Source organism: Argopecten irradians, chromosome 16, assembly GCF_041381155.1.
Source record: "Argopecten irradians isolate NY chromosome 16, Ai_NY, whole genome shotgun sequence".
NCBI classification, from domain to species: Eukaryota; Metazoa; Mollusca; class Bivalvia; order Pectinida; family Pectinidae; genus Argopecten; species Argopecten irradians.
This window is the reverse complement of record NC_091149.1, coordinates 9,404,381-9,421,193: the sequence shown is the minus strand read 5'-3', so window position 1 is coordinate 9,421,193 and position 16,813 is coordinate 9,404,381. Positions and strand designations below refer to the sequence as shown.

At 35.9% G+C, this 16,813-nt stretch overlaps 1 protein-coding gene across 3 annotated transcripts in view; it reads left to right on the top strand.

Annotated features, from left to right (window-relative positions):
• The first annotated feature begins 10,282 nt into the window (after positions 1-10,282).
• LOC138311004 (retinoic acid receptor alpha-A-like) overlaps positions 10,283-16,813 on the top strand; it is a 72,020-nt gene continuing 65,489 nt past the window's right edge. For 2 of the 3 annotated variants that reach the window (XM_069252427.1, XM_069252429.1), the window contains exon 1: positions 10,283-10,438. The gene's annotated coding sequence lies outside the window, so the exon portion shown is untranslated. Of the gene's footprint in view, positions 10,439-10,518; positions 10,802-16,813 lie in introns of those variants that run through there. The other variant, XM_069252428.1, reaches the window with a different exon arrangement.

Here is a 16,813-nt window from a genome sequence, read left to right as displayed (position 1 = left end):
GTGTCTGTTTTTGGTCGCTAAATTTCTTGTCTTTTTAATATTTTTTCGTAGAATTTTAACGTTGGAAAAAATAAGATGGGTTGGAGGTTTATATTTAAATTAGGGATCGGTAGGGGTCCGGGTCGGTAACCCCTAAACAGACATTTTTTTTTTGGCCTTTTCGGAAGCGCTTTTTGCAGACTAGTATAGACTTTAATTAACTGCAGATTGTTTCTGCAAGATTTGGGTTATTTTGCCCTATTTTCATATGGCAATTTTTTTTATTTTTCCAAGTTTCAAGCTTTAAATTTCCAAAAATCAAAGTAGTTATTTTAATTTTTTTAGATTTTACATTTTTTTTGAACCACCTTAATCCAAAGAATTTTACTTATTTACGTTCACATTTCTTTAAAGATGTATTGATCTTCAGCCCTAATATGGTGACTTTGTTTAACGGTTCCAGTTGGTATGTTGTCAGCAGCAGAAGTTAAACCAGTCTGTTATTTTTATCTTTGAACAATCAGCAGAGACTCCACCAAGTGCAGTTGTCATATATACCCTGAAGAGGTGAGAGAATCAATTTAAATCACTAAAAAAACCCACTGTAAACCAAGTTAGTTGTTTGGCATGCAAATTATTTTTTTAGCATAATTTAATTGTGGGCAATAAGAATTTCTGAAAATAAAATTGCTACACAAAAAAAAAAAAAAAAAAAACACAAAAAAAAAATCAAAGAAAAAAATAACCCAATCCTTATCATGACAATTTGGTAGATTTCTTGAAAGTTATTAATTTGCTGTTATTACTACACTCATCATAATCTTCTGAACAATTTTAATTAAAATAAATGTGATGAAATTTCTTATGTTTCCGGCTGTCATCCTAATTGTCAAGCATTAGTTGATTATCACTGCGTTAGACGCAAAACTGAGATATAAATCTTCACTATATAAATCTTCACTATCAACATAGATGTGCTGTATAGTTTAATATTTGTCTACTTTGTCCCGCATTACTGTTCGTATCCTATGATGTAATCATGTTCGTTTTGTTTGTCTTGATAAAGGGGCAGATCGCCTCGAAAATTTGACAATTTTGTTTTGTCCGCACGGTTGGAATTACTTCCTTGTCCCATAGATTTCAGAGCAAACTTTGCATTTATTGGGTGTTGTAATCTCATCATCCGCCATCGATATACATTTTCTTATGTTATTGTTGTTTTTTAAGAAAATTTAATTTTTGTTTTGAAAAGGTGGTGGTGGCTAAGTTTTAACAATTTAGCTTAGATCTCTAACCTAAATTTTTTACCCAATTAGGTCATAGTGTTTACCAAGGTTATTGTGGCATGAGTCAAAGTGACCTATATTTAATCTTACCCTACTTCAAAGAAAATTTTTTTTCCAGGTCCTTCAATTGTGATTATACCAACTGATGTAAGCCATGGCTTTACTGAGGTGATCAAAGAATGGAACAGCTGCAGAGGTCACTGTTACCCTTGACCTGACCTTTGACCTACATGAAAAAGGTTTGTTCAACTTGGTCATCCTAATATTATTCTTCTCCTTTAAACTTATTTTTGTTATGGTTGACCTAGGATAACTAGATGCAAAAAGTAGGTTGCTTTGATCAAGATCTAGAACTTCCAACTTGCACATAAAAAAAGTGTTGAATTCTGTATCCATAACAACAGAGTGATTGACAATCAATGTCATGAACCTTGTTTTCTGTAGCATATTCTGTATTTGCATATTACATCCAGTATTCTGCCCTTGGCCATTGAAGGTAAGTAATGAAAATTGTGACGTCATGTGTTTGGGAGCATAACAATGTGGATTTTGCTCACAAAATAATGTTGTCATAATGGATACTTACCTGGAAGGGAGGTAACTCCGCAATATTCAAAGATGGAATTGCTTGACCTTTGACCTTCATCAAAGGATAGATATGTTTAGGTTATAAGTTCCCCACTAATACTACCGATGGAAATGAACTAATCATGACGTGCAAGAAATTGTTTAGATATCATTATGTTCCTTTGTTGACTAAATTGGGTGAAATGGAACTAATTAGTTCTTTCTGAAAATGAAAGTGTCACATTTGACTCATTCACCCCCAAAATTCCAAAATAGACTATTCCAACCTTTGAACTGGAAGAGTCTAACTCTTTCTTCAGGGGTGAGTGGGTTAATAGTGAAAGTGGATGTAAATTAGATTTCCAAAGGACTTGTCCATTGGGAAGTTTTCTGTTATATATGTATCGCTGTCCCCTTAGTGGTCACCTGAATGTCCTGGACATGTAAAACAAATTTAGCGGAGATGTCAACAGAAAATTTGATTTACGACTATGAAGGAGTCATGCAATGTAAGTTAGGCTCCAGGGAGGACAGCTCTCTGTATGACATATCTCACTATTTAGCTATGTTTGGGTGAGGATTCTTTTGTGCCATACCCTAGTTGTCGGTGATTATAAATACAGTATTCGCTGTAATTATATAGCGCCCAAGGCACTTAAGTAATTAAGTAACAAAAGGAATGCTTATTGATGCACCAAAATGTAAGGTGCAGACGGAAAAATCAGCCATATTCTAAATCTTTCTGTACTCATGGTACATAAATCTTTTACAATAAACATGCATGTGTCTTTTATCCTGTGAGACGCATTATTATGTTGTGATTCCCATGTAAAAGCCTTGCAAGTTATCGTAATATGGGATACAGTGCTGATGAAAGAGTCATCACATATGTTGCAAAATATTGTTAGATCCATGAGATGAGGGCGTTTATACAACTTCAACTCTTCTCAAGGGGAGGGGCGCTTATAGGGGAGGAGGAAATTTTGACTGTGGATGGATTTTCTTCAATATAATCACTTTAAACATTAACATATATCTCTTACAAGGCATTACCAATATTGTTCAAATAAATTTATCTAACGATGGCTTTCATTCAAGGTCACAGGAGTGAAATATGACACCTGTTTGTCATTAGCTACTGGCCAGACTAAGGAAATTGGTTGAGCATGCTGGGATGATCGAGTGTCAAGTTTGTTTAAATGAATGACCTTGACTACTGAATGGTTGTTATAAACAGTAAGTTGTGCTGAGAACTGACAGAGGGCATGATGAGATAAAGAGTTAATATGTTCATAGTGTAGCGGGATTGGATGTGGTTGATTATCGGTGACCAGGTAGCTCAGCGGTAGCTACTGTTGTAGCAGAAAAGTCAGTCAGAAGGTGATATCTTTTCCGGTACAGCATTTGGCTAGTGTTTGGAGGTCCCTGGTTCAAATGCCGGTCTGGCCACTACATTTTCTCCTCTCCTGTTCAAATCAATAACCTCGAGCTTAATTCAAGATGGCAGAGTGACATAAAATAAAAGTGAATAATATCTATAGCTAAGAGGCCTAGATACTTGTACCTGATACTTGCCAATGGTAAGATGTGACCTACTTTGTTCAAATAAATATACTTGACTTTCGTTAGAGTTCATAGGGGTCAAATCATCCTGGATACTTCAGAGATACTATTACTGATGTTATATCCATCCCTGGACTATCTCATAGTAAAACTGGTCTGGCAACTGAATAGAACAGTACTGAAGATTTTCATTGACTCTTTCGACCTGAAGAGGGGGGTGGGGGGGATGGGGGAGGAGGAGTGATGTAAAACAATCATACTTTGGTCAGTATTTACCATAGGAGGTTCTTCATTTTCCATTCAAAAATATTTCACATTTCAAATCCTTGATTATTGTACTGAACTTTTCTTGGAATGATACTGAGATGGTTCTTATTGCTATCATTTTGGTCAACCTGAAATCCTAGATGGCTGCCACCTCTGCAATCTTAAAAAGTCAACCTTTTAACCTGTTTCTCCAGTTCAATTCAGCTTGTGCATTAAAGATGCTCCACCGCTGACAAATGGTATTTTTTCACTATCAAAAACAGGAGCAGACAATTTAGTACTTTTCATCAGTTACAAAAGTTACTTACTTTACACCATTACCACCATTGAAAAGTTTGAGCTTCTCATTTTACTTCAAGTTAAAATTACAAAAAATAATTAATTGCATCCTGAAAAAATTCTGTGGCACTATATCCTATATGGAATGAACTACTGATTGTGCATGGACCAACGGCAAAATATATTATTTTAACAATTTTTTGTGTTAATTAGACATATAAATACACGATAAAACAACAATTATCGTTCAAGTGATGGATATCATTTATGTTCTGTCGGTGATGGAGCATCTTTAAAACTAAGATTTATTAGGAAAATCCAAATAAAATTAAATCTATCATAATTTCCAGTTTTCATCAGAGAATGTGGTTAAAAAGCTGATTGACCCTGTTCTATCCTGCTACACTAGTCTGGATTAATGTCGGTGCAGATGTACACTTGTCATCCGACAAGTTGTAGGACATCTTTATATTCGTTATCCGTCCCGACTCTAACCCACAAGAGAATAATATTATAACTTGTACAATGCGAAGCCAGGCTTCGATGTCTTGGTATTGTTGCGGTCATCAGCTGGATTTGTCGGAAGCCTTTGTGCCTTTATCACAGCCCTGGTGCTCTATCCTATTGGATATGGTAAACATTGTTCACTCATTCTGACCGCCATCGAAATCTATTTGTGATCAATGCCATTTCTAGCTTTAAGTCATAAATCTGGACTACGACTGGTTTTGTCAGCTTCAGAATCTAGCGTTATTGGGATTATTTGATCAATATAACTCGGCCAATTTTCTAGAATGACTTGTAAAAAATTTAAACTATAAAAATTGGAAAATTTCATATTGTGTAATTATATTCTTAAAAAAAATTAAAGGAAGTTGTCTAGAAAACAGCCAGGGTCACTTTAAGGGCATTCCAGGTTTAGAGGAGGTGGAGGAAAGCCAGAGTACCCAGAGAAAAAACACTGACTGACTATCAGTACCTGGCACATGCATGTGTAACTGAGATGGAGGGCTTGTGGTAATAGGATACCTTAACCACTCAGCTGCCAATATAATTAGAAAGTTAAACGTACATTACTTAACTGAAACAGATTTGATATTTACAATGTAACAGTAAAACAATTTTTTTATTATTATATGTAGTTGCAAAAGTTATTAGCTTACCATAATTGATCAATTGCCAGGCAGTATGTATAACCATGCCGCGTGCTTGCAAATGCACTTGCAAATGCACGTGTACCTATTCGATATGGTAGCAAATATTGATGCACACTCAATGCAAAGTCACATGCCTGGACAGTTTGATTGACAGCTGGTGATCCGTCAATAATATACATGTGGACAATTTCAAATACATGTATATAACTTAATACAAATTTTCAAAACCCAATCCTCGACACTCCAGGGGTTACTATCACTGACTTAATTTCCAACCCTGGACTACTTCATAGTAAAACTGGAGGCAACAGAAGACAGAAGTATTTTAATCCTATGATGTACATCAGTTGTATAACAGTACACATATGGTTGACTGCTGCTTTGAAGTTGGGGCATCATTCTCTCTGTAATCTTTAAAGTCTCTGCAGGCCTCTGATTGGTCAGTTCTTTTCTTCTGAACTGCCGACAGTTTTAATATGAGAGTAGATATACACTGCCCTCTAAAAGTTCTGTTACATATGTAAAAATTTGCTGGCAATTTATCTCTAAGAAAACTTTTGAAAAAACCATTAATTAGTTATAGAAGATAAATAAGTTGATAAATAATATATACTGATGTCTGTATTACCGGTAATAAGGTTTACATATTTCTTATTTTATGTTCATTAAATTTGTAAAACTGCAGGTGCAACAAAACTTTTGGAGGGCAGTGTAACGTCAGTAAGAGTAACCCCTGGAGTATCGAGGATGATGAGTCCTGAAAGTTGCGTATTTGGGTCAAAAGTATTTTTTTTTCCCAGGAAAACACTAAATGCCCAATAATCAATGGCTACCATTGGTAAATTCATATGAGACTTGGCTTATGGTGCTACTTGTTGGTGTTTTGGTTGTCAAGTACATCGCCATCAAAATAATTGTATTCTTTACAAATTACACTCAGTCAATTACTTGAATCCTCCATCTATGTATTCCACAGAGATTCCAACCCTGTATAATGTAAACAACCACATTTTCCTGCTCATCCCTGCGAATGGACGTCGGCTTTGTGTGAGTATATGTCTTTAGTGATAGTGTTTCCGAGTTATTGGCCAAATTTTCGAGTTTGATTAATATTGTCAGAAATATGATGGTAGCGTATTGATTGTGGAATCCTGGGTAATATAATGGAAGGAAGTCCTATTAGTTGTACAGATCCCCAGTGACTGATGGCCTGATGTTGATAAACAGACCAATCGGGATGATGGGAAAGGCTGATGGTGGACGAAGGGTCAGTCAAGGTGAAGGTCATTAAACATTTACTGTTAATTAAACTTGATGTATTGACCTTAACGGAAACAAATTCTCGTTACAAATGGTAAAATTACGAAAAAAAAAATTCAGATTATCATTTCATTATCAATTAAAAATATATGAGTTCAGTGGATTAAAACTTTTTATCACAAAACTACATTTCCTTTAGTTGTAAATGTCTTTGAATGGTTTGAGTTTTGATTGAGTCAATTAATGGATTGAGTTACAGAGTTCAATATAGACTGTTCACAAGACCCGGAGTTGTTGATTAGATTTTCTCAGCAGAATTCTAAGACTGGATTATCTCTCTCTAGTCAGGCATGTCGCAGAGTCAAAAGTTGTCAAATTTTAGTTTTCAAATTTTAGCCTGATTTTGAAAATCTGGAGACTGATGGCAATGTGATCACAGGCCTTTTTCAAGGTTTTTATAACTTGGTATTGCTAATCATATCTATAGATCTATAGTAATAAATCTGTATATAATCTGGGTCCTCCCTGAAATTTTATAATGGACTGGCTTAGTCTTTGATTTAGAAGAGACTATTGTAGCTTAAGGGGCAATCTAATTAAAATTAGACTTGTAATTCCGCTCCCACTATGATACTCTACGTTATGCTTCAGTACATGTATTGAAGCGTAATGTAGAGTATCGTAGTGGGAGCAGAATTACAAGTCTAATTTTAATTAGATTGCTTAAGGGGTGATTGAGTTAAAACCATCACTAACATATCCGTTTGATAGTTTTTGCCTCTTCTGTGACGTGTCAAATTCTAGGATCCTAATTTTGAAACTCAAGGGAAGACAATCTAATGGAAACAATCTAGGGTTGACAATCTATGGGAGACAATCTAGGGGAGACAATCTAGAGAAGACAATCTAGGGGAGACAATCTAATGGAAACAATCTAGGGGAGACAATCTAGGGGAGACAATCTAGAGAAGACAATCTAGGGGAGACAATCTAAGGGAAACAATCAAGGATAGACAATCTAAGGGAGACAATATAAGAGAGACAATCTAGGGGAGACAAAATAAGAGAGACAATCTAGGGAAGACAATCTAGGGGAGACAATCTAGGGAATACAATCTAGGGGAGACAATCTAGGGGATACAATCTAGTATTAGATTTTTGCTGGGAAATTTTATAATAAACTGGTGGTCAGTCTAGTTATTTTCAACTCTGTCGGTCTGATATAGGACATCAACAAATGATAGGACTTCTCCTTGACAAAGTGACCGGTGGTCAGCAATCTGCTGTACAAACACAATTCTGAGGACATTGACAGAGATACTGGCCTATATATCAGCCTCTAGGTCGGCGTATCTATCTATATATAAGGACAAATCTACTGTTCCCATAGATATGTCCATTTAAAGGTTAATAACACCTGGAGGTTAACCTGGGATATTATCACCCTATCTTATAAAAGGAGCATGTGATGTCAGTGATGAAAATCTGGTTTGTTTGCAAACTTTTGTGAGAATCCGCTTCGCGGATTCACACAGTTTGAAAACAAAATTTCTTTCATAACCCAATGAAGTTAAAAAATAGTAACATCAATGCTTAAATGAATCTAAAGCTGGAAGGAAGAGGCAAGCAGTAGGAGATAATTCCTCTGACAGCTACAGATATTCAATTATCGACTCAACATACAGTGCCTGTGGACTGACCACATGAAATTCCAGGAAGATAACGCACTTCACATATTGTTAACGTCACATATGTCCAGGTGCTAAAAATAATAATACTGAAAAAAATAACATCCTGCTCATCTAACGACTAACATGTCATGATAAATACCTATTACGACCACCACACTTGCTTGGTCACCACTTCAGCTTCCAGTCATTCAGCCCTACCCTCCCCTCCCTCCGGTCATTCACCTCAACGCTCACCCGACCAAACCTCCCCCTTCCCCCGTTCACCTCCCCCAACCCCCACCCAACCCCTCATTTACCCCCTCTCCCTCCGAACCCCCTCTCTCCCCAAATCAAAAATCTTTTCCAATCCTGACAAGAAGCTCACCAATTAATTGGTTTGCCAATCTGAACAGATGATAAAGAAAAATACCTTGTACTTTAGAGTTCAGGTCTGTTCTGGTCTTATGAGTTATAAATTGATACAGAGGTTTAAAGAAGTAAAGGGTGATATCGTTTACATTAAATCTCTACAAGATGACAGACTATTGACACTTGGTGATTATCTCCCTTTAATGCTGATGATTATCTCCCTTCATTGCTGATGAAGATGTGATGTTAAGTCCTATAAGTCATGTGTAGAGATGACAGTTACACTACAGATAACTGTCTGTTAAAGCACTTTGATGTGAAAATCAATATATCATTGTCTTATTCATGGGTGTGTGTTCATTTCATGTATCTATGTTTCTGGAGTATTTTTGGGACTGTATCTACATGTAGCAATTAAAAGCATGAATGATCATCATACAGGCAGTCGTTGAGTGAATATTTACATTTTCATCGCAGCCCTACTATGTAACCTTACCAAGAGCAGTTGGCATTCATCATTCTATGAACTGCCATCTGCTTATTATGACTTCATTATCATTGTTGTTTTGCCAGTGATCACAGAAGATGGCGGTTCAAATGGCTCTTTGACAATTATGAATTCTTGATTCATTATAGATGCAAAATATCTTAGGATTTCATCATAAAATGGTATTCAAATGTAAATATTAGCATAGAACATCTTTCAGTTGGCAAAGGCAGAGGCAAATTCCATGAAGCTCACTAACGCTTCATTTTGAATTTGCCTTTCTCCATTTGGCATTCTTAGGGTATATAGAAAGAAAGTGACATTGAGATATCTTTATTGTAAATATTTTTTCAAACTGCAAGGAGCATTTTAAATTTGTTATATTATATATACTTTTATGGATTATTGTTGACAACAATTATACAAAATGGATGAAGACAATTAAGAAGATGTTGTCGAGATATCATAAAAAGGGAACAATTAGTGTTTTGATTTTGCATTAAAGGTGGTATAAATGCAATTGGATGGGACAATGGTGCATTATGTATATTAAATGAAACATCTGATCTTTTGATAAAGAGACTAATTACATTAATTATCTTGATATTGAGGTTATAGTGTAGAACACCTGCATATACAGTTAAACCTGTCTATAACGACCAAAAGATGGCGGTAGGTTTAAATCGAACCTAACAGTGATAACGAAACATATAGATGCTCCACCACGGACAGAGCATACCTTATATTCATCATTTGAACAATAATTGGTGTTTAATTGTGTACATATATGTCTAATTAACACAAAATTACATTAAAATAATTTATTTTGCTTTTTGTACATGCACGTTCCATACTTTATTCCATACATAGGACATAGTGTCATGGAGTTTTTTCGGGACACAATTAATTTTCTTCAATATATTCATCTTGAAGTAAAATAAGAAGCGCATGCAAACTTTTCAATGATGTAAAGTGATAAATAACTTTCGTAGCTGAAGAAAAATACTGCCTTGGCTGTTGCTGTTTTTGACACAGAAAAAATACCAGTCATCAACGTATCATCTTTAAGAAAATGATCAGACCTCTTTTCCACTTACCAGTATTTAATATCAGATACCCCATTATCAGACCCTATATACAGATACATTGTATTAAATACCTCAGGTTGTCAACACCTCTATTTTACAAGTGTGTGACCCACACTTTCCTTGACTAGACAAATATTTAGTTCATTCCTGTGTATATATAGTACCAGTCCATGCTGGGCCAGTTGTTATGTAATATCTGGGGTCAACCCAATGTCAGTATAGGGAGGTTGAACTCTCCTGTGTCTGGCCTAATGTACTGGCTACCACATTAGGGATGACCTTGACCTAGTACAGATGTAATGCCCAGGAAGTGACCATATGTATGGACTGTGTTTTTATGAAGGAACTGTTCAGCAGCTTCCTGTGGAGAGTCTGACCACTGGATCTGTTTAGGATTATCCTTACTTCCTGTGTTAAGGAAATTTTGCTGTTATATGTAAAGGACAGAAAGTCTTTCAATACCAAGGTGAGGCATATGTGATAGTTTACTGCCAAGTCCATGTGTATATAGATATAGTGCATGTGTGTGCTGTTGTGTCCAGAGAGTCATGTACACATGCTATGCATGTATACTCACATCCAACTAGCCATCCATTGGAAGCTATTTTAGGAAACAACCATTATACTCAGTGAGATTCCAGATTGTACATGAACCGGGGTATATTGACTAAACAATGGTGGTAATGGTCAACAACGAATTGGGAGTCCATATTGGAAAACTATGGGCTATATTTACATGGAGTGAACACATGTGATATTGTTCCTCAGTAGTACTCAATTCTCTGGTGGAAGATATTGTGTATTTTGTTTTGGTTTTTCTTGAAATTGTGTAAGTATATATCTGATATCAGTTTGTTAAGTGGTAAAATTCAGAAGATATACATTCTAGGGTCATGCCTATTCATTTCCATGAATACGTAAATCTTCAAGACCTATATAAGATTGACAGTTTGAATTTCATGACTTAGGCAACATTTCTGGAGATATAATGTTATGTTTTCTTGATAGTTACAACATTGTGTATATTAATAAACACTCAAAATTTTATATTAGTTTTTATAAATAATGTGTTGATACATATATTCCATGAACATTTGTATATACATGGCATAATATATATTTGTATTCGTTTATCCATTTACCCCTGATATTTCATAATGGACTAATCTAGTCTTTGATTTAGAAGAGTCTAAATGTGTATTCAGGGGTAAATGAGATAAAGATCTATGCAGTTTCATGCAAGATTAAAATGTTACTTTTTAGAGTAGGAAATCTTCACTCTTGTTTCTGACCCACATAGTTTTCTAATTGTCATAGTCTGGAATATAAAAAGTTTGCAGCATTCTAAGAGACTTTTGAATTCTGGTATTCATTCTGATTAAAATAAAGACATTTCAAATTCCTTATTTGGATTTAATTTCAAACAATTTTACTGACAGTGTCAAAGGGATATGAAACATTATAGTCAGGCATGCATTGCCTGATGGGATTTACATTGAAAAATATAAACTGTTATCAAAAAAGTAATACTTACAAATCCAAAAGTAAAAAGTGAAAAAAAGTAATACCATATTTGCCGTAATTAGCACCCAGGGTGCTTAGAAAATTGTAATAAATGGGGGCGCTGATTAGCGAACCAATATGTAAGTTATGTATGAAAAAAGTCTACCATATTTTAACTTTTTCTGTACTCATTAAACACCAATTTGTTACTCTAAACTTGCATATGCCTGTTAACATTTGAGACACATTATTATGTCGTGATTCACATGTAAAAGTCTGCAAGGTCATGTAATATGTGTACATATCTGATGTTTAAGGCAAGATATTTTGCAAAAAAATCATTAAATCCAAGGGATGGGGGCATTTATACAATTCAACTCCATCTCCAGAAAAAAGGAGGGGCGCTTATAGGGGTACAGGGGCTAATTACGGCAAATATGGTAGCAAATGTTTTGGTGCATGTGCATTAATTGATGGCTTTGATCTAAATCATGGGATTGTCTTCATGTAGCACTGAAAACTTAGATGGATTGATTGATATATTTTAAGGTTATTTTTAAGGTTATACGTGAAAATTACATTGATACAACTTCTAAACGACCGTCTTATCTTAGCATTTTTTTTCTTTTTCAAAATTTTTTGATCGTCACAAGCTCAAATTTCACCGCTGTTTCTCAGAAGTAATGAGCAGCGATTTATTAGCATGAAAAAGTGGCCCTCTTTTCCATTGTCAAACATAGATCAAAATTGGTGGGCGCCAACTGTTCCCAATCTATACCTGGGTAATGGGTATTGCCAATGGTAATTAATTTTAATTCCCTTATTCATGATGAGTGGTCCCCTCATGTGCTACTGAACTGTGGTTTTTCTCTGGGTACTCATAAGGTTCCAGTTATAAACCGGTATTCATAATACCGTGCAGAATACAACTAGAAAAACCCAAACCTTTATATATATATCAACAGATCAAGTGCAGTTTTGGTTTGATTGTTTTAACATCCTATGAACCCGCCAGTAGCCATTTAAAGGAAGTGCCAGCTTAGAAGGTGAAGAAAAGCTGGATAACTAGAGGAAAACCATTTAGTCAGAGTGATGCAACTGCGGATTTTTGTCAGGATGTTTTATCAGCCCGAAGTCTGAGTGATTTTTTTGAACATGATTTTGATCTGTGTTCCCTTTTAAAAGACAATGTAAATATTTCTTTCCCTTCCTGTTGACATCTGAATGGTATATATATGTTCCGGTGCTTTTTTTTTTCTCCGTTTTGCTGTCTGATCATGAGATCAGATTTAATCATAGCTGCTAAAGAACAGTGAGCTTCACTTGAGCATTCCATAAAATTCACTAGAGATAATACTTGTATTGATTTGTATGATGTGTGTTTCCTATATAATAATAAGGCAAGGTAGATTAACAGTGAACATGAGACATATAAACTTACAGTGAAAATCAACATGATTGTAATTATATTCTAAGATTAATCCATAACTCATCCCCTGGGTCATCCTTGTGATTATACTCCAAGGGTTGGGAGTGATTACTAGACAGAATGAGGCAGATATCTAGACAAATGACCAATGGATTATCTCATAGTGAAATCCATGAAGAATGAGGCTGGAGCCATCAGAATGGGAAAATTATTTGAACCAATCACAGGTGCAGCAAAGATTCCTGAGAGGCTGGAGTTGATTAGAATCTAGACAGAGAGAGTGTGATTATAATCCATTAAGTGTGTGACATCAAAGCAACACAGTCTGGAACACAGAATGTACCCTTGGGGATTGACTACTCTGTTGACTCTTTCTGTTTCTAATGAGAAGTTTAATTCCATGTACATCAAATGACTAGATTACCTGTTTGTTCTGTCCATAGACAGAATCCAGAGTGTTTATACTATAGACAAGAATGAGCAAGAGTGAGTGTTGATTATAATCCATAGACATGAATGAGGATGGAGTGTGATTATAATCCATAGACAGAATGTATAATCCATAGACAGAATGAGGCTGGAGTGTGATTATAATCCATAGTGAGGCTGGAGTGTGATTATAATCCATAGACAGAATGAGGCTAGAGTGAATAATCTATAGACAGAATGAGGCTGGAGTGTGATTATAATCTATAGACAGAATGAGGCTGGAGTGTGATTATAATCCATAGACAGAATGAGGCTGGAGTGTGATTATATCCATAGACAGAAATGAGGCTAGAGTGTGATTATAATCTATAGACAGAATGAGGCTGGAGTGTGATTATAATCCAGAATGAGGCTGGAGTGTGATTATAATCCATAGACAGAATGATTATAATCTATAGACAGAATGAGGCATAGAGTGTGATTATTAATCTATAGACAGAATGTGAGGCTGGAGTGTGATTATAATCCATAGACACTATAGACAGAATGAGGCTGGAGTGTGATTATAATCTATAGACAGAATGAGGCTGGAGTGTGATTATAATCCATAGACAGAATGAGACTAGAGTGTGATTATAATCCATAGACAGAATGAGGCTGGAGTGTGATTATAATCCATAGACAGAATGAGGCTGGAGTGTGATTATAATCCATAGACAGAATGAGGCTGGAGTGTGATTATAATCCATAGACAGAATGAGGCTGGAGTGTGATTATAATCCATAGACAGAATGAGGCTGGAGATTATAATCCATAGACAGAATGAGGCTGGAGTGTGATTATAATCCATAGACAGAATGAGGCTGGAGTGTGATTATAATCCATAGACAGAATGAGGCTGGAGTGTGATTATAATCCATAGACAGAATGAGGCTGGAGTGTGATTATAATCCATAGACAGAATGAGGCTGGAGTGTGATTATAATCCATAGACAGAATGAGGCTAGAGTGTGATTATAATCCATAGACAGAATGAGGCTAGAGTGTGATTATAATCCATAGACAGAATGAGGCTGGAGTGTGATTATAATCCATAGACAGAATGAGGCTAGAGTGTGATTATAATCTATAGACAGAATGAGGCTAGAGTGTGATTATAAATCCATAGACAGAATGAGGCTGGAGTGTGATTATAATCTATAGACAGAATGAGGCTGGAGTGTGATTATAATCCATAGACAGAATGAGGCTGGAGTGTGATTATAATCCATAGACAGAATGAGGCTAGAGTGTGATTATAATCCATAGACAGAATGAGGCTAGAGTGTGATTATAATCCATAGACAGAATGAGGCTGGAGTGTGATTATAATCCATAGACAGAATGAGACTAGAGTGTGATTATAATCCATAGACAGAATGAGGCTGGAGTGTGATTATAATCCATAGACAGAATGAGGCTGGAGTGTGATTATAATCCATAGACAGAATGAGGCTAGAGTGTGATTATAATCCATAGACAGAATGAGACTAGAGTGTGATTATAATCCATAGACAGAATGAGGCTGGAGTGTGATTATAATCCATAGACAGAATGAGGCTAGAGTGTGATTATAATCCATAGACAGAATGAGGCAGAGTGTGATTATAATCCATAGACAGAATGAGGCTAGAGTGTGATTATAATCCATAGACAGAATGAGACTAGAGTGTGATTATAATCCATAGACAGAATGAGGCTGGAGTGTGATTATAATCCATAGACAGAATGAGGCTGGAGTGTGATTATAATCCATAGACAGAATGAGACTAGAGTGTGATTATAATCCATAGACAGAATGAGGCTGGAGTGTGATTATAATCCATAGACAGAATGAGGCTAGAGTGTGATTATAATCCATAGACAGAATGAGGCTAGAGTGTGATTATAATCTATAGACAGAATGAGGCTAGAGTGTGATTATAATCCATAGACAGAATGAGGCTGGAGTGAGTGTGATTATAATCCATAGACAGAATGAGGCTAGAGTGTGATTATAATCCATAGACAGAATGAGGCTGGAGTGTGATTATAATCCATAGACAGAATGAGGCTGGAGTGTGATTATAATCTATAGACAGAATGAGGCTGGAGTGTGATTATAATCCATAGACAGAATGAGGCTAGAGTGTGATTATAATCCATAGACAGAATGAGGCTGGAGTGTGATTATAATCCATAGACAGAATGAGGCTAGAGTGTGATTATAATCCATAGACAGAATGAGGCTAGGAGTGTGATTATAATCCATAGACAGAATGAGGCTGGAGTGTGATTATAATCCATAGACAGAATGAGGCTTGAGTGTGATTATAATCCATAGACAGAATGAGGCTAGAGTGTGATTATAATCCATAGACAGAATGAGGCTGGAGTGTGATTATAATCCATAGACAGAATGAGGCTAGAGTGTGATTATAATCCATAGACAGAATGAGGCTAGAGTGTGATTATAATCCATAGACAGAATGAGGCTGGAGTGTGATTATAATCCATAGACAGAATGAGGCTAGAGTGTGATTATAATCCATAGACAGAATGAGGCTGGAGTGTGATTATAATCCATAGACAGAATGAGGCTGGAGTGTGATTATAATCCATAGACAGAATGAGGCTAGAGTGTGATTATAATCCATAGACAGAATGAGGCTGGAGTGTGATTATAATCCATAGACAGAATGAGGCTGGAGTGTGATTATAATCCATAGACAGAATGAGGCTGGAGTGTGATTATAATCCATAGACAGAATGAGGCTAGAGTGTGATTATAATCTATAGACAGAATAGACAGAATGAGGCTAGAGTGTGTGATTATAATCCATAGACAGAATGAGGCTAGAGTGTGATTATAATCCATAGACAGAATGAGGCTAGAGTGTGATTATAATCCATAGACAGAATGAGGCTGGAGTGTGATTATAATCTATAGACAGAATGAGGCTGGAGTGTGATTATAATCCATAGACAGAATGAGGCTAGAGTGTGATTATAATCCATAGACAGAATGAGGCTGGAGTGTGATTATAATCCATAGACAGAATGAGGCTGGAGTGTGATTATAATCCATAGACAGAATGAGGCTGAGTGTGATTATAATCCATAGACAGAATGAGGCTGGAGTGTGATTATAATCCATAGACAGAATGAGGCTAGAGTGTGATTATAATCCATAGACAGAATGAGGCTGGAGTGTGATTATAATCCATAGACAGAATGAGGCTGGAGTGTGATTATAATCCATAGACAGAATGAGGCTGGAGTGTGATTATAATCCATAGACAGAATGAGGCTGGAGAGTGTGATTATAATCCATAGACAGAATGAGGCTAGAGTGTGATTATAATCCATAGACAGAATGAGGCTGGAGTGTGATTATAATCCATAGACAGAATGAGACTAGAGTGTGATTATAATCCATAGACAGAATGAGGCTGGAGTGTG